The sequence below is a fragment of the Tamandua tetradactyla genome, chromosome 6, assembly GCF_023851605.1.
Source record: "Tamandua tetradactyla isolate mTamTet1 chromosome 6, mTamTet1.pri, whole genome shotgun sequence".
Classification (NCBI taxonomy): domain Eukaryota; kingdom Metazoa; phylum Chordata; class Mammalia; order Pilosa; family Myrmecophagidae; genus Tamandua; species Tamandua tetradactyla.
Window position 1 is genome coordinate 128,369,406 of NC_135332.1, and position 26,075 is coordinate 128,395,480.

Below are 26,075 nucleotides of genomic sequence, written 5' to 3' on the forward strand. Positions count from 1 at the left end.
CCCATTTCCTGAGAGCTAAAAAGCAAGCATACTCTAGAAGAAGAGAAGCTTTATATTCAGCTGAAATGGGTCTCAATAGAGACTAAAAGACCAAAACCTGAAGGGGAGACACTCCCATTGGAAAGTACCCAGTTCCCATGGGTCCAAACCAAAGGTGACCCCCTAGAATGTCAAAGACAGCACGTTGTTTGTGACAAGAATCCTTAGCCCAGAATCTTGTGTAACAAAAGATGGGATGTCTCAGAAGGCATTGAAAGCCAGAGAGGAAAGAAGAAGACTTTCACGGAAGCAGGGGAGAGGACTTCTGTTGAAGAGGTGAAAAGAGGAATAGTGCCAGCAAGAGGAAAGGTTTGAAGGGCAAGGAAATTTTCTTAGGCAAGTGAGAACCAAGAGGTGGTACCCAGGGGTAAGGAAAGGAGAGCGTGTAAGGAAGACTTGGAGAACTGAGAAGGGAGAGAGAGATGGGGGGTGGGGGTGGGGAGAACTTGAATTGATTCCCATTGGATTCCTGCTCAACATGGGGAAAACCCCCAGTCAGGTCTCAAAGGCAATATCACCTACTACTCTGAGTTTCCTTGGATCTGTATTGTGTGGAGATGGGCTCCTGCCACCCTGAGGAGGGAGCCAGAGACTCACATTACCCTGAGTTTTTGTCTTTGGGAAGCCAGAGCACTGCCCCTAGATTCCTAGAGACACAGAGTTGCATGAGGACATAGGCAAGGATAACAATGAACCAAGTGAGAAGACAAAAAGAAAGCATAGTCAAGTCTCCCAATCAATAGCCATGACTAACCAGTCCAGATGGTCAGAGAGAAGTATCTCCTGGCTGGCTCACCAAAATATGTTGCCAGATTCAGCTCCCAAGTTCTTGGCTGCAGTGTGGGAAAGAATTCAAGGGCACAGCATAGATAGAGCAAATAGGTAGAAGATTTGAGTACACATGCAGAGATGGCATGCAGGTACCCTTGCAAGATAGAGGCAGGAGGTGAGAGGCCCTAACACACTATCTATGACATTTTTAGCTGACTTTAAGACTTTTGCCTCGCAGATTAATAAGATCCTGAAAGGATTATGCATAGGATTATTTCTGTGATTTGAACAAAGTGTTGCTTGATGATGACATTTTATTACCAATCTAAATTAGTATTACTTGTTTCTATTATTAAACAAATTCTTCACCTTAGATTTTTACCTTCTGTATCTTGATAATGGGAAGTTAATTCTTTTTCAGCTACATCCTTACTATGCTAAAAGGCAGATCACATCATTGAAATGCATTCTGGAAATCATCAACAAATGGATATGCTACAAGCCTGATGTTACCCAACTCCATTTTATAAATTTCCTTGGTAACAGTAGATAAGCAACTATCTTGGAGAAGAGGGAGGTAGGCATCTTAGCCATATTCTTAAAAGATAATAGCAGAATAGATATCAATTGAGAAATTAAGTTGTAACTGTATATTCATATAAGCATATTTATATATTTATGTACATACATATTATACACACATATCTCCTCCAATATTTTCTTATTTTTTCTGCCTGAAATCTCTGCTTCATATATTTCAGCATAGTAGTGACCTTGACTATTCTAGCTGAAAGCAGTGGTAAATGCTATTATTTTGTAAATTACCCCACAGAGAATATTTGGAAGATAGTTTTGTGGAAAGACTTATGAATATCTCTGAACAACATTATTTGAATAGGAAATAAAAAAGAGCTTTTTCCAGAGGAACATACAGTGTTTTCATTTCAGTGACACTGAATTCCCACAATACACACTCCAATGACCTTGAATAAGTAACTGACTCAATACGGTAGTATTTTCAGAGCACAGCTCTATAATGCCTTCGTGCCATGTATATCACATTTCCTTTCAGAACGGAATGTATTTCAATTTAAATATCTATCCCTCAAAGGTTTATGAAAGCAACTGAAATTGACTACACTTTTTCAGGCTGTAAAATTGGAGAATTTATCCATAGATTTAGACTTAACATGAATTAATTTTTTTTACTATAACTGACAGAATCGGACTTTTTTTCTCTCCAATATTGCTATAGAATGTTAATAATTTTGAGACTTCTCTTGGGTAAATTTCCATTTAATGTACTTTTCTAGAGATGTGCTGTAAACTACCTTTGTATTACTTCAAAATGTCCTATATCAGCCATAAATTTTATAGCTAGAAAGATCACAAGCTGATAACACCCAGATAGAGTTTGAATAGTAAGAGATAAGGACTTATCTCATCATGTAAATAAAGTGGAAACTCAATTTCTCTTGCTTTCTTTTTCACTTTGTTCTTTACTATTAGCTGCACAATTTGAAATAGCAAGATAGCAGTTACAATAAAAATAGCATTTTCTGTATTTATTTGATATTTAATTGAAATACTTCAAATTTTACAAAGAAATTTCACCTTGTTAATTCATCAAAAGAAATTCCTTGTGGTAAAACTTTTGCTTATTAAAATTTAAGATAAGAGAGAGAAATTTAAGATAATGAAGCACATGTGACATAAAAAAATAAAATATTGACAAAAAACAAAAGTGTTTTAAGGAAACCGGCTGTGAAATCCGTGCAAACTAAAGATTAAATTTCATATAACACTTAGAAAATGAAAACCAAATAACTTATCTTTACATATTTGCAAACTTTAGTGGTCACGTCATTTCCAAATCAGAACAGATGGTATATCTGCTTCTTACATGTTTTTACCACTTATACAGAGGCATCTTATCAATAAAAAGATGGGCAAAAGCTTTGCAGTCAACCAAACCTAGATTTGAATCCTGCTCACACTTAAATGATTTGGACTTGAGGAAAGTTACTTAAATTTTTTTGAAAAGCCTTGTCTTCCTCATGGAATAAGAAGCTTCTACCTTGAGAAGGACTGACTAATGGTAAAATGAAATGATGCATGTAAACGCCAAACAAAAGACCCGATTAATGAGTAGTTACCATTGAGGGTCTAGCCCTAGATGTTGCTGGACAAGTGTAACCATTAGCCTTAAAAAGTTAGTGGTAACTTTTAGATTAGATTAGACTGGAGCATTTCCATGCATGATTTCTACATCTAAATAAGATTGTACTTTTCAATAACCTAACATGCTCTTATCACACAGATTTATATTCTGTCCCTAGATGTATCCTTTCTTCATTTATGCTTCTCTTTCTTTCCTCCACACTCAAGTTTCAAGAAAAAGCTTAACATCCTCTGTCTGCTAGTAACACTCCTCCATGTCTTTATGTCTACCTTTCAAAGACCTATGTTTTCATCAAAACTCAGCTGAACACTACATCGTCCACAAGCCTTTTCAGACAGCCCAACTGAAATATGTCTATGTCTCTCCTTCCCACTATCTTTCTCATTTTCTTAAATTTGTAGAACTCTTAATAAAATGCTTATCTGTCCCTTTAGACTTTGAGCTCCTGGAGCTAAAATACTACATGTTCTCAGTTTTAAACACCTCAGAGTTTATAGCAAGGTCTTATGTACTTAATACATTCATTCATTCATCAAAACTTTTCTAGCACTGTCCATATGTAAAGTACTGAGGATACAGCAGTGCAAGAGACATTCATATTAGGTAATAATAGTAAATAAATATTTGTTTGAACTAAAGATTTTACTTATTTAGTGGTTACATTTCTAGCAGCCTCTAACCCAGAAAAGTAGAAAAAGCCTCTAAATACAAATGAAAGCATTTCTCATAAAAACCATGCCTTACTCTGTAGGAGGCTCCCTTCTCAGGTCAGAGTGTACTGACTTAGTAATATGTGGAAAATCAAATTAAGGGACTCATAAATTACTCATCATCTGATTTCCACTGGCAACCATTAGTCCTTTCTAAGTCCAGGGGCTGTAGATTATCATCAGGAGTGAGTAACAATCACTTACTGGAAGCGGGGTCACGGACAACATTATAAAGAGTTAGCAAGTCAGGCTGATATGGAATAAATAATAAGAATGGCAAACTGGGCCTTTTAGTAGGAGAGCAGCAAACTCTATTCATGTCAATAGATTCCAAAGGTTTCCTGCTGAGTAAAAATAAACATTACCATGGGATGATCAGGCGCTCAACAAAGAGTCCTTTGTAGTTGTCAAAAATTGTTCGGCATCAGCTAAGTCCACTGCAGTTATCATAACAGCTATAGAAACCAGAAGGAGCCAACGGTAATAACAACGAACCACAGGACTCACACAGGAACTGATGATCACAGCAGTGCCTCCAAGCTGAAAACACTCTAAAATGTGTATTGTAAATTCTCTTACCAAAAAAAGACTTCCATAACTACTTAGAAAGGATTTTTTCATACATGGATAACACCTTACTGAGTATGTTTTTATAGATCATTAAAAGGGCATGTTCTATATATTGGAGAAATACAGCCAGTCAAGACATAAGCTGATTGAGGCATCACTTGTATTAGTAATATATAGAGAACTCAGTTATGTACTCAACAAGGAAAATAGAGGGTAAAGCCATGCTCAAGCATACTTATTCCAAAATGTCCTCTGTCTAGCTTGAGATTGTATTCTTTGTTGAGCCTGGAATTGGGTTTGTGGCAACAGGTGAGAAGAGGTCTGACTTCCTGAAAGTACTTAGGGGTAGCTGGAGAATATTAGCTTTAGATTAACAATGGTTGAAACTAATATTCCAGTACATGTATTTCATGGATAGCTAATTAGATGATAGTCAACTTGAGATGTAAATTTTGGACTCATCAGCATATGAACTGTAGTTGAAGCCCTAGAATTGGATCTGTACATCACCAAAGAATGTATAGAGTGAAAAAGCAGGAAATTTTCTAGAATTAAGGTTTAAACATTGGGAAAAATCAAAGACTGAGAACGAATGGTCAAAAAGATAGTAGGGGAACTCTTTATTATATGCCACAGCAGTTTGGAAGAGGACCAAGTGCTCCAATTCTCCTGAACTCAGGCTATTAATACTTAAACTGTAGGAAAATGATACATCAATATGTTCCTTTAGGCTGCATTTATTTCCACTGCATTTATTGAGCTGAAACCTTCAAACTTGTAAATTAAAATCATCAGTTATAGTTCTGACTGTGGAAAATCTGCATCTATACATACTCAGCCTGTAGTTAAGGAGACCCTGCTGTTTGCCAGGTAATGGTGGTACAACGGGATGTCACATGCTTCCTGCTACCAGGAAGTGAACCTCCTGCTTCTTATATACTTGCAGCATGCTTAGTCCATTGCTAAGTCTCTATATACATTTTCTCACTGAATTCTAACATCATTTCTATATAAACCTATATTCTCTTATTATCCTCATTTTCCTGAAGACTAAATGGAGACATGAACAAGTGAAATAATTTTTAATTGCTGTGCTTTGCTTGGAGAAGATAAAGTAAGTCTAATTATCTTCTGCTTTATAGCCCTTCCATTTTTTTTTTTTTTTATGCCGGTTGTCATGTTCTCTAAGTACTGTCTTCTAACTGAAGGGTTTCCTCCAGGTTCTTCAAACTTTCCTTTTGTGACAAGGATTTCAGGCCTTTTATCTTCCTGGATAAATTCATCAGGATACTCTATATGTGGACAAAGCCCTCTTATAAAACATTTTTGGATCTAGTCTCTCAAGTACAATAGGACAATCACCTCCTTTTTTTATGGAAACTCCAGCTCTTTGGATATTACATTCAGCTCTTTGACAGCTACATATACTCTATTCATTTATACATATAAAAACCTCTAAGTATTTTCATATGACACAAAATTATGTCACCTTGTCCTTGGATGCTAATACTTTTGGAGTAATTGTTTCTTTAGATTTAGGAGATAGAATCAAATGCCACTGAAAATATAGCTCTTGGAGGAAACTTATTCTACATAAGGCTCTCTCTCCTATGTCCAAAAATGTAAATATTCAGTAAATGTTAACTGCTATTATTAATAGTCTTCTGTTCTAGGGATGTGGAGACTGAATAATTCAGCTTTATGACTTTCAACTATTAACTTATGCCTTATACCCTAAGCAGTGGATTTATGGCATCTTTGGTTTCCTTATGTGAGCATAATTAAAACACATTTGGTTTTTGCTGACTTGAGCCTCTTAGTCCCCCCCCCTTTTTTTAGCTCTTTTACTTTGTCTCCCTCTTCCTTGTTTATCTGACTTTTTTTTCTATAATGCAGAGTGTCCTTTTCCAACAAGAATCCATTTGAGAATTCCTGCAATACAATGTACTTTCTTTAGACATCAGTTTTCCTTACATATAAGGATTACAAGATTTTAGTACCAGAATTTTTATTTTTCAAACATCCACACAAAAAAATTCCTTTTTTAATGGTACTGCCTAAAATCATTATTCTTAATTTCTACAATTTCTCTGAAATTTCTGTAATCCACTTTCTTAAAATTTAGATTTATGACCCTGATCAGGGATTCCTTTCCGGGTGTTATAAATTCAAAGTAGAAGCAGATTGTTTTTCCTGTAGTTTATTAAGCATAAGGAAGTTTCCATTAGTTTTGTGTCACAGAGGAACCCTTCCTGAAAGAAATGGGAGTGCAAGCAGGATTACTTATGAAATACACATGTTTCTTTATAGCAGTTAGGGCATCTCGAAGGAGCCCCAGTGGTAATTCTCATGTTTTACATGTGGGTCTGGTCAGCTGGTGGCCCTGTTGTACGATAGCATCTCCGAATCCTCTGTCTCACAGAATAACTTGCAATGCATGTTATGCCTACAAGAATGATGCTTCACTTTGTCCCTTTTCCTGACCCAAATGTTCCTCTCCTTGTCTACACTCACTGATTCTTGGACCTTTTAATGGTGTTTATCTTGTTGACAAACAGGAGTACTCCACACTCACTGTTAGATTTGGTTTATTTTACACGAAGAAGCTGTTTCCATCTTCATAAAAATCTATCATTTGGATAACATCTATTTTTTTTAAGTGAAGAAAAGAAAATAGATAGCAGAATTAAAGTGTATCTTCAAAACTAGATTAGAATAAAATAACATCTGATTATCTTGAGGACAAATACCTTCACAGTTTATCTGTCACTGCTTCACCCAAAATGAAAGCTTTTCATCCTGATTTTCTAACTATTGTGTTATTGCTGGTCTTCATCTATGTGAAACTTGACTTCTGAAAATTAAAATAGAAAAATAGTCAAACTACTTTACGCTTCAGGGAATATGCACATATAGATCTTTAACAAAATTTTATTGTAGTTTTCAATGGTTTCTATGCTTCTATATCCAAAATTCTATGAGTCTATGTTCTAGCATGCCAGAGAGATGAAGTGCTGCTTCATTTTATGTTATAATAGTGATTGTTAATTCACATTATAGAGTGTTCAAAATGTACTGACATACCTGAATTTCATGGCATGTTATGTAATTATTAATTTTCAGTAGACATACACATAATGAAAATAGGAAAATGAAAGAAAAATGAGTCTAAAGGACCAAATGTTTTACTGTTTACTAATGTTGGATTTTGTGGTTGACTACCTCATGTGTTCTCTTAAATATTGATCCATTATTTTAAATTAAGGTGGGTGATAAATAAAAGGCAGAAATGGAAGTCCTGTGATTTGTGTCATGGTAATTAAAGAACCGTTATGTAAAATGTATTTATTCCTTTCTTCAATTTTACTGCTACTTGGCATAATGTATCTGACAAACAAAGAAAGGATGATGCAGGGAAAGCTGGAGCATCCAATTGCACACATTTCATTTATATAAAAATGATGAATAAGGCTCTGTAAGTTCAGAGTTGGTTTGTCTAGAGTAAGTTTTCTCTTTCAAGCCAGTATTCTTAGGTATGAAAGGACACCAGGAGTCATATATCTAACATTTATTGTTACTGTCATCCTCTTCCTCATCATCATTATTGAATGCTTCCCAGGTTTAGGTGACTCTGTGCTGGATGTTTTTTATTCATTTTCTCCTGTGCACACAGCAAGCCTGCAAAGACATTATTATTCCCATTTCACAAGTGACAAAGCAGAGATGAAATTTATTTAGATATTCATTTAACAAATACTTAAGTGATCATTTATCACGTCCTAGGCACTATTCTAAAAATCAGGTATACCCCAATTGAAAATACAGCCAACATTGCCTATTCTCAAGGGCTGACATTTACAGTGAAAATTAGTAAATTATATAATATGTTAGATGGGGATACACTCCATGAAGAAAAAGTAGAACAGTGTAAGGAATACCTGATTGCTGGAATGATAGCAGAGAAATTTAACATTCTTAAATTGTTTAATGCTTTGACTTGAATTCTAATTTATCTGACATCAGGATTGCAATCCCTGCTTTCTTCTGTTTCCACTTGTCTAGTAAACTTTTGTCCATCCCTTTGGTTTTGGCTTTTTGAATCAGTGTGTTTACGTGCGTCTCTTGTATGCAGCATAGAGGCTTTCCTGTTGGAGATTTTTGCCTTGTAAGTCAGCTTTGACATCTGTTTTTTTACCACATGAGTACACGATAATCTCATTCACTGGCGTGCCTAATATGTTTGATCTCAATTATGTTATAGTATCTTATGTTGTAATAGCCATGTGCGTTATAGCTTATTTTTACTGTGTTTTCTTCTGTTGGTTTTTTTTGGGGGGGACGGGCAGTGTATGTTCTCTTTGTTGTTGTTACTGTTGTTCCTTTGATTCTTTAATTCATTTTAATATATTTTGATATTTATAAAGGTTTCTATTTTTGTTCTAGTGGTTACTTTTAAATGAATACTTTATATAGTGCTCTTAATCCTCCTTTTTCTTTACTACCTCTATTAGACTTTTAACATATCTTCTGTCCATATTTATTGGTGTCTTTTGACTCCCCCCTAATACCTACACAATAGTTAATGAATTTATTTGACTTTACTCTCTTCTCTCCATTTTTACTGCTCATGCATTTGTAAGAACAGATCATATTTATATATTATTCTTTTATTTATGATGCAACTCACTTTTTATTCTTAGTGCTACAGTTGAAAAATATGAAATACACACAATTTATTCTTTTACTGGGAATCTCTCCAGTCAACTTTTCGTTGAGTGAAGCTCATCTTGTGAATGTATTCTCTTAGAGGGCCCACATTCAACACTGTCTTTCTAGTGTATTGATATTTGGAGAACTTAACTAGCATCGGGATTTCTTTCCTTAAATTTTTCAAAAATGCTTATTTTTTTGTCCTTGCTTTATATTTTGTTTTTTGAAAAGTCTGATTGCCTTTCTAGTTCTCTTGCCCTTGTAATTATGTCATCTCATTGCTTGGAGACTGAGGACTTTTTTTTTAATTCTCGTGATGTTCTAGTTTTCTAGCTGCTGGAATGCAATATACCAGAGACGGAATGGCTTTTAACAAGGGGAATTTAATGAATTGCTAGTTTATAGTTTTAAGGCCGAGAAAATGTCCCAATTACAACAAGTCTATAGAAATGTCCAGTCAAAGGCATCCAGGGAAAGATACCTTAGTTCAAGAAGGCCGATGAAGTTCAGGGTCTCTCTCTCTCTCAAGTGAGAAAGCATGTGGTGAACACACTCAGGGCTTCTCTCTCAGCTGGAAGGGCACATGGAGAACATGGCGTCATCATCTGCTAGTTTTCTCTCCTGGCTTCTGGTTTCATGAAGCTCCCTGGGAGGCATTTTCCTTCTTCATCTCCAAAGGTTGCTGGCTTGTGAACTCTCTGCATCTCATGGCTACATCGTTTTGCTCTCTCTGAATCTCTCATTCTCCAAAATATTTCCTCTTGTATAGGACTCCAATAAACCAATCAAGACCCACCAAAATGGGTGGAGACATGTCATCCCTTAATCCAGTTTAACCACTCTTGACTAAATCACATCATCCAGGGAGATGATCTCATTACAGTTTCAAACATACAGCAGTGAATAGAGATTATTCTACCTTTATGAAATGGGATTTATATTAAAACATGACTTTTCTTAAGGGGCATACTTCCTTTCACACGTGATTTCCCTCAGATATGTCTAGGAGTTGCTCATCGCAGTTAATTTTCCCTGATACCAACTTGGTCCTTTCAATGTGTAGATTTATTGAAACGTTTTCTTGGAATATGCCTTTAAAATGTCAGTTCTGCTACATGATTTTGATTCTTTCTCTTAAAGTACTGTAATTATAGAAATATTGGACATTGTGCTGGTTTGAAAAGATGTGTGGCCCCTAGAAAAGCCATGTTTTAATCAAAATCCCATTTTGTAAAGGCAGAATAATCCGAATTCAATACTGTATGTTTGCATCTGTAATTAGATCATCTCGCTGGAGATGTAACCCAATCAAGAGTGGTTGTTAAACTAGATTAGGTGATAACATGTCTCCACCCATTTAGGTGAGTCTTGATTATTTTCCGGAGTCCTATAAAGAGGAAACATTTTGAAGAATGAAGGAGATTCAAAGAGAGCAGAGCAGAATGACATAGCCACGTGAAGCACAATCCACAGCCAGCAACCTTTGGAGATGAAGAAGGAAAATGCTTCCCAGGGAGCTTCATGAAACAGGAAGCCAGGAGAATAAGCTAGCAGATGATGCCATGTTCCCCATGTGCCCTTCCAGATGAGAGAGGAACCCTGACCATGTTCACCACGTGCCTTTCCAGATGAGAGAGAAACTCTGACTGTGTTCACCATGTGCCCTTCCACTTGAGAAACTCTGAACTTCTCAGTCTTCTTGAACCAAGGTATCTTTCCCTGGATGCCTTTGTTTCAACATTTCTATAGATTTGTTTTAATTGGCCTTAGAACTGTAAACTTGCAACTTATTAAATTCCCCTTTTAAAATGCCATTCTGTTCCTGGTATATTGTATTCCGGCAGCTAGCAAACTGGAAAAGATATCCTTTGCTCTTCTTTCATTTCAACTATTTTTTCTCTCTGACTTCTTTTTTTATCTTATTTTCATCCGTCTGGGTCTTTTTTTTTTTTTTTAATTATCAATGCCTTTTATAAAATTTTCACTTGAATCTGTTCTCCCTTGGGTATCTTTCAATTTGGTCCTCATTTCTGTTATTTAGTCTTTTTCTTCTATTTATTTCCAAAGTTCAGTTATCATTTTATTTCTTCATGGTTTTTATCCTTTTCTGCTCCTGGTTTCTCATTTCTAATTCAAACTGATTTTTCAAATATCCGCCTATTCTTCATTTCAAGATTTTTAATTCAGTTGGGAGTATTGTGCTACAGCTCTTTTCAGGTCTTTGGTTGGATTTGGTGAGGAAGCAGTATTGTCATCAGCTGAATTCCTCTGATTCACATTTACTGATTTTTATAATAGTTTGTACAGAGTGATCTGCTTTCTCCTATGCCTATTTGTTTCTTAGAGTGGGATAGTGTCCACTCCTTTTAGTTTTGCCCTGCCCTCATTTGTACAGTTTGTTTGTTTGTTTATTTCTTTCTTTCTTTTTTGTGCAGTTTCTTTTATGGATGGTGTTTGTGATGGTGGTGGTAAAGGAGGCATTGATATGTTTTCCTCTTTTTGTTTCTTTGATTTATTTCATTTTCCTTCCCATTTCCTTCATTTTATCACAGATATATATATACAAGTTCTAGCTTCCAGTTTTATTTTCCTGGGCTGCTCAAGCATATACCATGAAATGGGTTGGTTTAAAAATGGACATTTATTAGCTAACAGTTTTGAAGCTAAGATAGAAGTCTAGATCAGGGCATCATGAAGGGGATGCTTTCTCCCTGAAGACTGTGGTTTCTGTGGTTGACTGCTGGTAATCCTTGGTCCTTAACTTCTTATGTGTTAAGGCACATGGCAGTGTTTTCTGGTCTCTTCTTTCTCTTCCAGTTCCATTGATGTTAGCTCCAGGGTGCTCCCTCAGTGGTTTCTCACTATGTCTGAATTTCATTCTGCTTTTAAAGGACTCTAATAATAGGATTAAGGCCCACTCTGATGAGGTGGGCCACACCTTAACCAAAGTAACCTCATCAAAATGTCCTACTTACAACTGGATCACACTCGCAGAAATACACTGTTTAAGAACTTGTTTTTCTGGGGTAGATACAATTGCAAACCACCAAACTCCATCTTTAAGCACCTGACATCCTTTTTTTTCTCCCCAGAAGTAATGTTTCCCTGCAGTTGCTACTTCCTGGGCCACTCCCTTTCAAGCTATTTCCTTCAACCCAGTGCTGTGCACTAACAATTCCTGAAGTGTGTTCGGTATTTTGGCATTTACTATTGGATTTTCTCTCTCTAATAGTGATTTTGTTTGTGCTCTCTCTAAAGCACCCCCATTCTTCAGTTCTTTTGAACTGAATCCCTTAAGCCTGCTCACCCACCTTCTCCATATCCACAGGCTCGCAGAGCAGGCAGTGAAAATGCTATTGGAACTTTTTCCCTTGCATTTACACTTAATTTGAAGGTTCATTTCCTAGAACTACTGAAAGTATGGTCATTTGTGGTTTTATTTGCTCGCCTTGTTGATTTTACAGTTTAGTTGGGAGAGTAAGTAGAGAGATTCTAAATCAGGCAGCCACTATTAGCCTCCAAACCTCAAGTCTTTCAGATCTGATATAAGGTCAGCAGAGTAAATATTCATGGGTAGGTGATCTTAAACAAAAATTTGAAGGAGATTATGCATGGGAATCTCAGGAGGAAACTTTCCAGGTAGAAGACACAGCATGAAGGTCCTAAAATGTGAGCATGCATGGCATGCTTAAGTAATGGAAAGAGAGCCCTGAAGTGGACTATAGATGTGCATGTGGAATTTAAGAGTGGGCTAAGAGTTCAGAGAAGTAAGCGGATGGAGTGTATTTGTAAGGATTGAATGGACTTGCAATTTGGGGAGGTAGTATTTAAATATAAATTTGTCTCCACACCTTTTATTCTTTGCACAATATAATGTTGATATTCTTAAAGGGTTTCATTAAGGTCATCCATATTACAAGGATAACCCAGAATTTCCGAGTTTGGTGCTGGGAGAAAAATGTTCTTATGTACCATCATGATAGGACTCTAAGAACCCAACATACCTCTGATATTTATGAGCCTGTCACTAATTTCCACTGTCACCCCCACCCTATAGGTATTTATAGAGGGGTACTGAAATATTTCTAATATACACTTCAAAAAGAAATAAATATTTCTTAACTTTTGACCTTCTATACCCCTTATAAAGATAGCGAAGACAATAACTGGAACAATCAAGCAAAACTTTATTACAAACTAAGAGGAAACAAATTGAAATAAATAAATTTTTGCATTTATTATGTACTGCAGCTGTTGGGGACTGAATCATATACCCCACGAGACCATGTTCAGGCCCCAATCAGGGTCCTGTGGGTGTGAACCCATTTGTAAACAGGACCTCTGAAGATCTTATAGTTAAACTGTACCCAAACTGAATGAGGATGGGCCTTAATCCAATATGGGCCTGAAGTCCTTATAAGCAAAAAATAAATGAATAAAAATAAAGGACATGGAAAGAGAAGCCACAAGAAGCAGTAAGAAGCTGGAAATCAATAGAACAGAAAGAGAAAGGAGAAGATTCTGCTATGTAATGAAAAAAGTCAAGGCACCCCAAAGATTATCAGCCAGAAGATACCTACCCTGGGGGAAAGCAAACTTTGTAGCCTCTGAAATCATGAGCCAATAAAGTCTTCTTGTTAATTCATCTGATTACATGGTACTTGTTTTAACAGCTGGGAAACTAAGACAACTACTAAAAACAATAATTTTTTTTTAACAAACTAGGAACTGTTATCATTACTTTATAGATATTAAATAATTTAATTCCTTAACAATTTAAGAAGTAAGGATTCTATTATTAATTTCATTTTGCAGTTGAAGAATTTGAGGCACAGTTAAGCAACTTCCCCCAAGATGCCCAGAAATGTTAATGATATGTTTTATAGGTTAAAGATTAATTGTCCTCAGGTTTCCCCTTCCTGGACCCACGCCTCCATCTAAGTGCAAGTATAGATTCCTTTCTCTGCAAAATAGATTGGACAATTACAGGAAGGTGAATTCTTCTAGATGTCTATCTCCTATGTGAGTATATGCCTCTTGGCTTCTTTCCCTGATAATTGACAATGATATCGTATCCTACTTCTCATATGACTCCACCTCCTTGACAAAGGGATGTGTTCTTCCCTTTGACCCTCTAAGATATAAATTTTACAACATTCTTGCCATAAATACATTGGAGCAAGAGAGTGGGTTTCTTTATAATAACAGTAAATATCATAAAACCTCTCTTCTGGGTTTTCAGTACCTTTTTCTAATACCTTTGCTTGTAGTTACTTCCTGAGTTCATTGAAAAAGATCGAAAACTTTTACCTCTCTTTTGTTTTGCCCTGTGGTTCTTAGATATATGTTTTCATGAGCTCCTAGGAGCATCTGCAAAAAAGAAAAGTGTAGAAATCTTTTTCATTAATACACCCACTTAATATCTTCACCATTGAATACCATATAGTCATATAACCATAAGTCACTTCTAAGAGCCAGGCAACAAACTAAAAAGAAATGAATGAGTTAATTAGGTTGAAAATATGAATAAAATTCAAAACTGTAAAGCACAGAACAATATGTGTTATAAATAGATGCAGGAGGGGCACAGGGAAAACCCAGTTTCTCTGAGTTAGATGAGAGGAGCCAGTGTGTCCTGCTCCTTTATCTTTCCATATTCTGTTGGTAGAATATTAGGCTATGGATCATTTTCCTTCCCTCCTATAGGAAAACATTATAAGACTTGGCAAAGTTCATGTATGTAAAAGTGACCCACACATATAAGGTAAGTAGGCAAAGACAAGAGAAAGCATTTTCTACTCTGTGTACAGCCAAGAAGAAGTTTATTGAATGTTGGAAAACTGAGTCACAGAGGGTCACTTTAGAAGCCTCCTTTCTCCAGTTAACTCAGGAAGAGACCAAAGAAAAGACAGTGTCTTCAACAATTTAATAAACCTATCCCATATGATATTCAATGAATATGTGTGTATACTTTAATAATATTGGGATATCAACAGAAGTTATTCTCTTGCCTGCCATCTGTATTTAAGTTAACAAGGGGCATTGGGGACAGCTTAGTTTTGCATGGGTTTCATGTTACCATAGTTTGTGGCAGTAAAAATGTTCCTAAAGAATTCTATATTTAAACACTAGCTTTATCACTCTTTAAATACTCATTCATTTTCTTATTCATTTATCAACAAATGTTTGATCAACTATATGCCAGGCACTGTTTTGGAGCTAGGATGACAGTCATGGACAAAATAGCAAAATCCCTGATGACATGAATTTATTTTATTGTTTAAGATAGACAATAAACAAGATAAGACAAATATATAGTATATTATAGTGATAATTAATAAACTGAACACTAAAAGGGGAGAAACAAGTGTGAGGGGGATGGTGGGCAAAGTATTCAAAAATTTTAAGCAAGATAGCTAGGGCGGGTTTTACTGAAAAACTGGCAGTTGAATTAAAAACCTGCGGGAAGTGTGACCCTGAATGCAAGGTGGTTCATCTTCTGCTCTTAGTTTCCTCCTCTGTAATTTGACGAATGACTGAACTGAATGGGCAATGCCAAAGTTTTAAGCTAAACAATGGCAGCTAACCAGTGCTCTTTACATGGTTGGTTGCCTTTTTAATGTACAAATTCAAAGTCAGCACCAGGGAAGGCTGTGTCAGAGACTCCGTGTTCTATTTCGCAAGTTGCCAGAATGTGATATACCAGAAATGGAACGGCTTTTCAAAAGGGGAATTTATTAAGTTGCAAGTTTATAGTTCCAAGGATGTGAAAATGTCCAAATTAAGGCACCGACAAGAGGTTACCTTCACCTAAAGAAGGTCAATGAAGTTCGGGGTTTTTCTCTCAGCTAGAAGGGCACAAGGTGACATCTGCTAGCTTTCTCTACAGGCTTCCTGTTTCATTACGCTCCCCCGGGGGCATTTTCCTTCTTCATCTCCAAAGGTTTCTGGCTATATGGGCTCTAAAGCTTTTTCCAAAATGGTTCCCTCTTAAAGGGCTCCAGTAAGCAAACTTCACCATGAATGGGCGGAGATGCCTCTCCACGGAAACCATCTCAAAAGCTACCACCCACAATTGGATGGGTCACATCTCCATGGATAATCAAAAAATCTCCCACCCAGCAATATCAAATGAAGATCAATGGACATGGCTTTTCTGGAGTCCACAAGAGATTCAAACTGGTACAGTCCCCAACAGGGTTGAAATGCTTAAAAAAAAGTTATGACAGAACCAGTTGAACCTGGGAAGGATCATTTTGGTCTCTGCTAAGGCATTTCAGCATGAATGTCCCCTGCAGAGGTGGTCTCCTGCAGACACATTAAAGCAGCATCAGACTCCAAGGCTATGACGCATATTTACCAGTGCATCAGCTGCTGTGATATCATGAGCTGAGATCATTGATGAAAAAACGAGGAAGGAAAGTTTATGTTCTATGCATTCAGTATTAATTTGCATATAGTTTCATTTGAAAGTAAAGCAGTTCAGCCAATAGATGGTGCCAGAGGGTTGGTTCTCACTGCAACGTCAAAATTGTTTTACTGAAGAAAATCTCTTGAACAAGGATTCTGATTTCTTTTCTTTGATCATGTTAATCATTTTTCATACTTGGTCAATTATTAACATAAGAAAAATGTAAAATTTAGTTAGATTCACATTACCATACATTGAGTGTATATTTACAAATATTTTCGAAATTGTTTATAAATTTTGAATGAGTAAATAGAGAGGAAGAAATTAATTCTCATATTTTACAATCATAAACTATACAGGATTGAGAATTGAATCTTGTATCCCACAAGAGCCTTGTCTTAATCTACATCCCTGTGGGTGGGAACCCATTTGTAAATAGGACCTTGGGCGATGTTACTACTAGTCAGGAAGTGCATAGGAGCTCCTAAAATCCTATTGGGACGAGGCCAAATTCAATCAGCATGAGCCTTAATCCCTATAACTGGAGTTCTAATAAGGAAGGAAAATTGGCTGTGGCAATAGAAGCAAGAAGACAAAAGCCAGAGAAGGAGGAAGCACGTTGCCTTGGGCAGAAGCGGAGATGCAAGCCAAAGAACCCCAAGGCTCAGAACACCAGGCTCTAGGAGAAAGAATAGTTGCCAATACCTGAATTTTGGACTTTTGGCCTCCCAAACCATGAGATATTAAATCCCTGTTGCTTAAGCCACCCAGTGTGTGGTATTTGTCACAGCAGCCTGGCAAATTAAGACATACAGAGAATACATAGCAAGTCCGCCTGCTTATCTGTGGTGTCTTTACCAAATCCCTTCTCACCGGAGTGTGTTCTTCCAAATGGAACGCACCATGTTGAATTCACCCACCATCCCTTTAAAAATAATAATGCTCCATAGTGCTCATTCACTGAGTAAATATTTGTTGAATTAAATCCATTACAGTGATATCTCATTTTCAAGACCTCTAACCTTTTGTATTATTTTTATAAAACCATTAGGTAATCAATAATACTTAACCTTATCTTAGATTCACTCAATGATTGCATTTGTTTTCTTTGAACTCTACTCAACATCCCTTCAGATGATGGGTGATGTTAATTTTTAAAACATGAAATTCACTTATAACTGTGCCTGGCAATGTAGAGAGAGCATGATGTAAATGTTATTACTACAGTTAATGTAAAGAATAACATTAATAAATTAATAATTGTCATATGATTAATAATATGTATATAACCGCAATATTAACTTGCTTATTTCTAGGTACATGTGGTGAAGATAAATATAGTTATTGAATTAAATTGAATTCTAATTATGAGAGAAATGAGAAATTTATTGAAACATAAAGGTATTAAATTTAGAGACAGAAAATTACTTTCCATTAATATAGTATTGGAGTTATTTCATCTGAAAAAGTTTTGAGTCAAAAATAAGCAAAAAAATATGTAAATTTGCCAGTTGGTGTATGTACTTTACAGACTAAAATAACAAAAGAAAAGATGGAAATAAAAAATTATGACAATTTCATAAAGCATTATGGGCTATATGAGAAATAGTTAAAAATAGAAAATGAGACAGTTTGCAGGAAGATAAGGAAATGTAATAAATTGAAGTAAATTTGAAGAGCAAAGTAATACATTGAGGTAATACACTGAGCCCATTGTACTTGAGATGAAGTAAAATGTCAAACTCTGTAGATAAAACCTGGGAAAGAAAAGCAGGTTGATTAGATTAATGTGATTTAAAAGACTAGAGAAAGAGTCTGAATATCTTGAATTTCAGAAAATGAGAACATTTCTATAGGCCTTTGTATAGATGGTATTGTAGAAACCGTTGCTAGAATCTCAAACTTGTATTTGACATGACGATTGATCATGTTATTAGATCTCAAGAGCCTAGAGTGTCCCTTAAGGATGCCAGTCTCCTGTGATTACCCTTAAGAATCTGAAACGTAAGGCAATTTGGTGTCAGATGTGTCTCCATAATTGGATATAATATTGGGACCATAATTGTCAGAGTAGAAAATTTTCAAATCTCTTGCCCAAAAAAACTTCTATTGAAAGCTACCATTTTAAATCAATCTGATACCTAAAAACTTAGAAGTTATTTCTCCATTATAAGGTTTCTTGTTCTAATATTGGCCAATGGATAGCATTTTTCATGTTTCTATCACTTCAGTTATTATGATCTTAAAGAAAGAAATAAGGATTGTACTATTATTTATTGCCAAGGTGTGATCAGACCCACTGCTAGTGGCTTTGATACTGAGTAACTATAGTTCTACCCTATAATAGTCTTACAGTAGCTTGGCCCAGGAAAGTTTTATAACTTACTCCACTGATGGAAAACAGTTCCCCCGCCCCCCATGTATTTGGTGGATCCTGTTCTTAAAATGGCTCTGTACTATCTGAAATGCCTACGTAATGTGTTTATGTCCATAACGAGAGTAAGAAGTAAGGCTGTGATTCTATTCTAGGTCTGCTTAACCCCAAAGTCCTTGTTCAATCTATCTCAGGGGCTCATATATTCTAGCTTCTCTGGGACAGTTCTGATTTATGCCCATTCATTGTAGCATTTGTACTCCACCAAGATGTCCATTTTGGATGATACATTACGTGGTCACCTTAGATCACACTAAGAAACCAGAATTATTTAATCAGGATTCAGACATTGCAACAATGCACTGGAAAGCTAGAAATGTGGTTTCTATTTTATGTGCTTAAAAAATAGAAAGAGGATATGAGCATCTTTTCAAATTAGTGTCCTCGTACATTGGCATAAAACTCACTGTGTACACCAATCTGTCCAATGCTTAAAATACACGGGATGTGAAACTTGTAGTGTTACCTGAGTTTAATATTTGATACTTTACATGCTACAAATATGTTTCAGGCTTTTTAATTCCTTGCTAGTTGACTTTTTAAACTGATACCCAACAAAATAGCTTATTTTATATTAAAGAATTCTAAGAATATTATCTTATACATAATTATCTGTACATACACATAGATAAGCTAAGAATGAGGACAAAGTCCTTAAATGGCCTGTGAAGCCATATACTCCCCCTCCTTCATGCTCCCTCCTTCTTTCCTCCCTCTAGCTTCTTTTATTTCCTTAAACAGATGAAACTTCCTTCTCCACAGAGATTTAGCAATTGCTTTTTTTACTTGCCTGGGGTGCTTTTCTATCTGATAACCCCATGGCTTACTTTGTCCCCTCCTTCAGGTTTTTACTCAAATCAAATTTTGCTCATTTCACACTATCTGAGATTCCACCCCAACTCCCCACTTTTAACAGAATTAAAATAGCAACATCCCCATATATCACACATCTCTTTCCCTAGTTCATTCTTCTAATATACTGTATAATTTGCTTATTTGTTGCACTTTCTGTCTGCCCCCTCTAAAATGAAAGCCCATTGAGAGCAGGGTTTTTATTTTGTTCTGTATTGTTTTCTTGTTTGAGAGGTAGATTTGGGGGTCTACGTTTCCACTGTTCTTTGTGTTTTTTTTTTGGCTAAGGCTAGCTCTGGGAATTGAACCCTGGTCTCCAATATGGCAGGCAAGAATTCTGCCACTGAGTTCACTGATATTTTTGCAATATGTAATACATTACCTGTTATGTTGTAGGTACTCAATAAATATTTTTAACCAAATAAATGAAGAAACAGATTATGAATATACAGGCTTTCATCTTACAGGTGATGCTCTGACTCACTTGTTGGGGGTGTGTTCCAGGAATTAGCATTTATTTGGCTAGTCTTACATTATTAGCCATCACTGAGAACCAGAAATGGTAAACACCTTATATGTATATATGTTATTACTAAAACACACAATAATGCTACAAGCTGGATATGCCATTAAATAATTTGCTTATTTCTCTTAGTAAAGAGTAAAGGGAGTCAGTTCATAACCAAAGCCAGTTATTATTTTTTTTAATTATTTGTTTTGTTTTGTTTTCTGATATGCCATGAGATACATTTGCAGTGAGAGTCAATATAAAAATGTGAGACTGCTTTTCATGCCAAGCTTGTGGGTGCAGCCTCATTCTCCTCCACATACGCCCTGTGCATTCATAGAGCTGATACCGAGGGCCCAACATAGCTTTCTTTCTGAGATTGTTGAAGTTCTCATTTGATAGCCAAATATTCATCAGCAATTTTATTGGCAATCCTTGGAAAATAATTGCTATCCCCATTCACAGGAAGATGACCAGTTTCATTTAAATGAACTCATAAAGATGGAAATGCTAAGGGAAATAACATCACTACCAACAACGTGTTAAGCACAATCCTATCTGAACTTTATGAGATGAGATATTATATTGTTATTTTATAGTGAGGAAATGGGCCACCAGAGTTCAGGAAAAAAATCTGGGTATATAGTAAGCATTCTAAAGTCTTAGAACCTTTATTTCCTTCACACTCCTTCTGGCTCCATTCTATGACTATTCTTGAGAAATGGATGCAAAAATACATCCACAATTGAGTGTTGATTTCCTATAAATCAGGCAACTGTGAGAAATAAAAGAAAATTTTATCTATGAATTATTTTTGTATGCTGTATGGCAGGGGTCACATTTCATTCTTTTTCCGTATGAGTATCCTTTGTTATTGCAACACCATTTGTTTATTTTTTGTTTGTTTGTTTGGTTTGTTTTTGGGAAGTGCATAGGCCGGGAATCAAACCCAGGTTTCCCGCATGAAAGGTGAGAATTCTACCACTGAAATATCCTTGTACCCCCTTATCTATGCATTTTTAAAATGTGCTTTAAATGCATATAACATGAGCAAAATTCATTCTGTCTGAATATGCATTTGGTTTAAGGAGCCATGATACAATAAACCAATTAGCTGTTTTCCCCTTAAATATCTAAAGTAGCCTGGAAGATTTTCTTGACTCTGATTATAATTTTATAAACACACAGGACAATGGAAAAATGTTTTATGTGACAAAAATGATCTGGCTTTAAGCTGCTGATTCAGGTATTACATAAGGCTAAAAATTATTTATGAACCAACATTATGAGTACAGGAAATTTCAACTGCTGACACTGTAAAGATTTTTATTGTACTTTCACTGTATTTTTAAAGCATACTAAAAATGTATAGGTCTCTACAAACCTAGCACAGAGTTAGAAATCCAGAACTTATTGTGATATTCCAATCACAATTTCTTTTTTAAATACATAATTAATAATTTTCCTCAACATTCTATATCTTAAAAAACTATTTGAGACAGTGCACAGTATGTGGTAGCTGCTTATTAAATATGTGTCATCTGTTAAACTAGTTCCTTAATAACAAAAGAATATGATTTCATGTTTATAGTTTCTAGTAACTTAAAAGAATTGCAATTAACAATAAGTTTCCCTCCCTTCCTAGAATCCCAGTCTTAAAGCCAGATGAAGCTTGTCAAGTTTTCTGGAAAACTTCTTGTGCAAGCATGTGAATAGACACCTTTTCCCTCACAGCACTGTATTAGTAAGGGATTTAAAAGGATGTATATCAGCAAGTAGAAAGATAACAGGTGGGTGTCCATCCACAGATAAATGCTTTCAATAAGTACCAAGAAGACAAAACTTGAATGAAAGAAAGTTGAATGAGGAAACAGAGCAGAGAATATCCCAGGCCATAAGAGCACTCTAATGGGGGGCAGGGGACAGATGATATCTTTAAAACAGGGGAGTAAACCTAAATAGAATATAGGAAACCCAGGAAATTGTGGCTCCAACTCCAGATAAGAACGTACAACAGGGTGAGAGGGCAGTCAGTTTGATGGACGTAAACAAACACCAAGTGGGGAAGGGGTGGGGAGAAGGGATTCTAGGAACAGAATATCTCAAAAAGGAAGGGAATCCAGCATTTGACATGAATTGCTATTCTTTATCCTTTATTAAGTGCGTGTGCGTGTTAATGTACAGTTAGCATTTCTGTGCCAGAGCATAGATGTATTTCTCTTTCACTCTTCGTCCCACTCTGTCTCTGTAATTAGGGAGATATATAGGAAATTATAGTTAAACATATAGTTTCAGAAACAGAAAATGAACAGAGTCATCAATAATACTGATTGTATAAAAGGAGGCTCCAACAGTGCATGATTAGGTAGAGTAGGAGGAGAACTGAACCCCCAGAGTTGAGGTCCTCTCTGCTAAGAAGATGAGGCTTGACTGGGTCACCTGCCAGGCACATTAAATTTATTTTATTTTTTATTTTTTTCTCTGGTAAGTGTTTCTCCTTCGTTTTTGCTTTATACATTTTGCCTGACAAATCTTTTCTCTAAATTGTGCAATACATGTAGTTTCCCTTTTCTTAATTATTTGAACTTCAAATCAAACATTTTATTATTATTGCAATAACCACTTATTCTTATTTGAATTTATCTATACTTTAATTTTCAGGCTTCCTGAGTTATTTCATTATGGGTATGGCTTTCATTGATAGAAAAAGCTTTTCTGTCATTTTTTTCTTTCAGTACTTTTTTTCTTTTGAAAGACAAAAGGAAACGCCACCTAAATATATGGTCATTTTTTTCCTTGACCTTGCTGCTTTTCTTTCCAGATAAACTAGCCTGTCCAGCATAGAAGGAATTCTGCAAAACTTTGTTCCCTCTTTTCCTTGAGCTTTTTTTTTTTTTTTTGGACCCACATTGCTTGTAACTTTTCAATTCAAAAGTGATTTTCCTCATGATCCTGCAAACCCTCCACTTTTAGTTATTACCTGAAAAAAATTAATCGAGTAAAGTTTGTAAGCTATAAAACCTGCAGTTCATCATGTAACCTCTTTTCTAGCTCTCAATTTTTATCCAATATCTCTTCTTAAAATCTTTCAATGACTTCTCATTGCTCTCACCATAAAGCTCAAACTCCTTTACAGAGCTCACCATGTCCTTCCTGAGAGCAAAATGCTTTCCCTTCCCTCCTTGCTCCTGAAAACTTTCCTTCTTGCACTCTGTGCCACAATCACAATATGTACATTTTAGCTGCTTAATCAGTTTATGGACCTTATTTGGGTCCATATTTAAAGAACCTATGTAGGAAAATACTTATGAGATAATAAAAAGAAATCTGACCACTAACTGGATGTTTGATAATACTGACATTTTTGCTAATGTTTTTTCCATATGATAATACTATTGTGGTTTTGCTTAAACAAAGAAACTTTAACTTTGAGATATGCATGCTGATATACCTATGGAAAACATGCTGTAATATCTGAGATTTGCTTCAGAATAATTTGGGTTTGGATAATAAATGAAACAAGATTGGTCTGAACCAACCTTGTTTAAACAGGATGGTGGGCACATGGTATTCTTTATACGAATCTCTTGACTTTTGTGTGTATTTAAAAATCCATTATAAAAAAGGAAAACACACGACTTCACTAAATTCAGCCATCTGATTTAAGCTAGTTTTTAGCTCCAAAATCATCACATGAGGGATCAGGCTGAAAACAACTACCTGGCAATAAAGAATGGAAAGCAATACTGGACAAATTTGGTTTAATCTTAAGTTTTTTCTGGAATATAGAGATGTTTGGTCTTGGCACTCTGAGACCAAGCAGTCACTTTAATGGCACATGCATTGACAGAGTTTGGTATTTTCTCGGTGAAACAAAGATAACAGCATATTAATTTAGCCAGCCTTTGTTAGCTCTATTATTGCTTTAGGAATTAGCTTTAATATATATATATATATATATATATGTATATATATATATATATATATGTGTGTGTATATATATATATGTATATATATACATATATATTAAATATGTACACATATATATATATATATATATATATATATATATACACTCAGACTTATATTTACATTGCTATGAAATACTCAACTATTTTTCACTCTATCATCTTCATGTCCTGTGCCTCTTACTTCATTCTCTTAAGGATCAATCCTGAGGACCATCATACAATGAAGATGCTGTATTGTAAAAGCACTTTCATATTCATTCATGTGAACAAAATATACTTGTGCAAATAAGTGTGCACAGAGAAACACATTCATACACAGACACACAGCAGATATATAGTTAACACCAAAATCAAGCCTCAAACTACAATTTGAGGCTAAACAAGGAAGCGTGTATTTAAGGGAGCTTAGAGTTTAAGACACAAAGTGGGATGGAAAAGCTTTAAAAATAGACACATGGTGGTGTGACAGTGGCTCAGTGGCAGATTTCTCATCTGCCATGCCAGAGACCTGGATTCGATTTCCTTTGTCTGCCCATGCAAAAAAAAAAAAAATTAGACGGAACAATTCTTCGTACTGGCCCCTCCATTTGAATCAATGGAAGATCTTAAAAAAAAAAAGCTTATCCTTGGATCCCATCCAAAATCAAATTAATCTGAATCTCTGGTGATGAGACCAAACATTAGTATATATATTTTTATGTTTCCTAGGTGATACTAATGTGTAGCAAGCTTTGCAAACATTTATTTGAGATAAGATAAATAACTTGTCTTTGCCACTTTACCTCCATTGCTCCATCTAGATCCTACTCCCAGAACTGGTAAAGTGAGAAGGGGATATAAAGCTAGGAAAAATGGAATGTTGGAAGTACTTTGGAGTTTCTTCATTTATTCATTCTGCAAATATTTATTAAGCCCGTGTTATATGCTGGACACTCTAGTATGTGCTAGGAATACAAAATTAACAAAATATGATCATTGCTATATATATATTGGAAGAGATAGGCAAGTAAACTGTGATAGCAAAGCTAAGTGGTCAGTGCTGAGTTGAAGATAAATTTGAGTTAGCCTGACAAAAGTGAGGAAGCAGACAAGTTTATTGAAACAGAGAAAATGTCCCCTTTTCCACTGTTTCTCTATTTAATTCATTTGTTAAAGAAACTGAGAAACTTGTCCTATGATTTTGCTGTTAGTTAAATCTAGACACTTGCTCAGATTCAGGTTCAATTTTTGGAAGGAATATTTCATATGCTGTGTTCAGAACTTCTATCAAGAGAACAAAGCTACTTGTTTGTTCTTTTTGGATTTTAGCCACCATTTATGATCATTGCCTGAATTCATTGTTTTATTAGGGGCTCTGAAATGGTGATTCTAATTAAATTATTCCTTCTTAATTTATTTACTAGAATATTTCTATAAGGAAAAACTTCCTCTGATCAACTCTGAAATACAACCAGTACAGAGAAATCAAGATAAATGTTTTGATTCTTTCTATTTACCTGTTTTCAAAATAATGACTTGTTCTTAACATCATTTGGATTAAACCAAGGAGGCATTCTTTTCTTACTATCATTTGAACTCACGGTTTCATATATTTAATTTTTTTTACCCATTATGGCTATTTTGGGGGGTGGGGGGGTGTACATGGTCCAGGAATCAAACACAGGTCTCCTGCATTGAAGGTGAGCATTCTACCACTGAACCACCCAGGTACCCTTGCATATGGCTATTCTTTTTTGTGCTCTTGTTGTTCCAAGTTCATTCAAAAAGAGTCATTTCAAGTTGGCTCAAAAGTGCTTTAGACACAACATAGGTAATTTCTATTTTTCTTATTTCTCCTGTGATAAAATGTAACCTATTTATCTTATAGCTTTCCTGATTCACACCCAAAATCATCCAGCCCTCCAAGTACTATAGCAG

The 26,075-nt window shown here is 35.6% G+C and overlaps 1 protein-coding gene across 15 annotated transcripts in view; it reads left to right on the forward strand.

Moving 5' to 3' along the window:
- RALYL (RALY RNA binding protein like) overlaps window positions 1–26,075 on the forward strand; it is a 741,752-nt gene that overhangs the window by 481,328 nt on the left and 234,349 nt on the right. Inside the window, exon 1 of one of the 15 annotated variants that reach the window (XM_077167109.1) lies at window positions 1,280–1,381. The exons of 13 other annotated variants lie outside the window; for them this stretch is intronic. The gene's annotated coding sequence lies outside the window, so the exon portion shown is untranslated. Of the gene's footprint in view, window positions 1–1,279; window positions 1,382–5,319; window positions 5,387–26,075 lie in introns of those variants that run through there. One more of the 15 variants, XM_077167110.1, reaches the window with a different exon arrangement.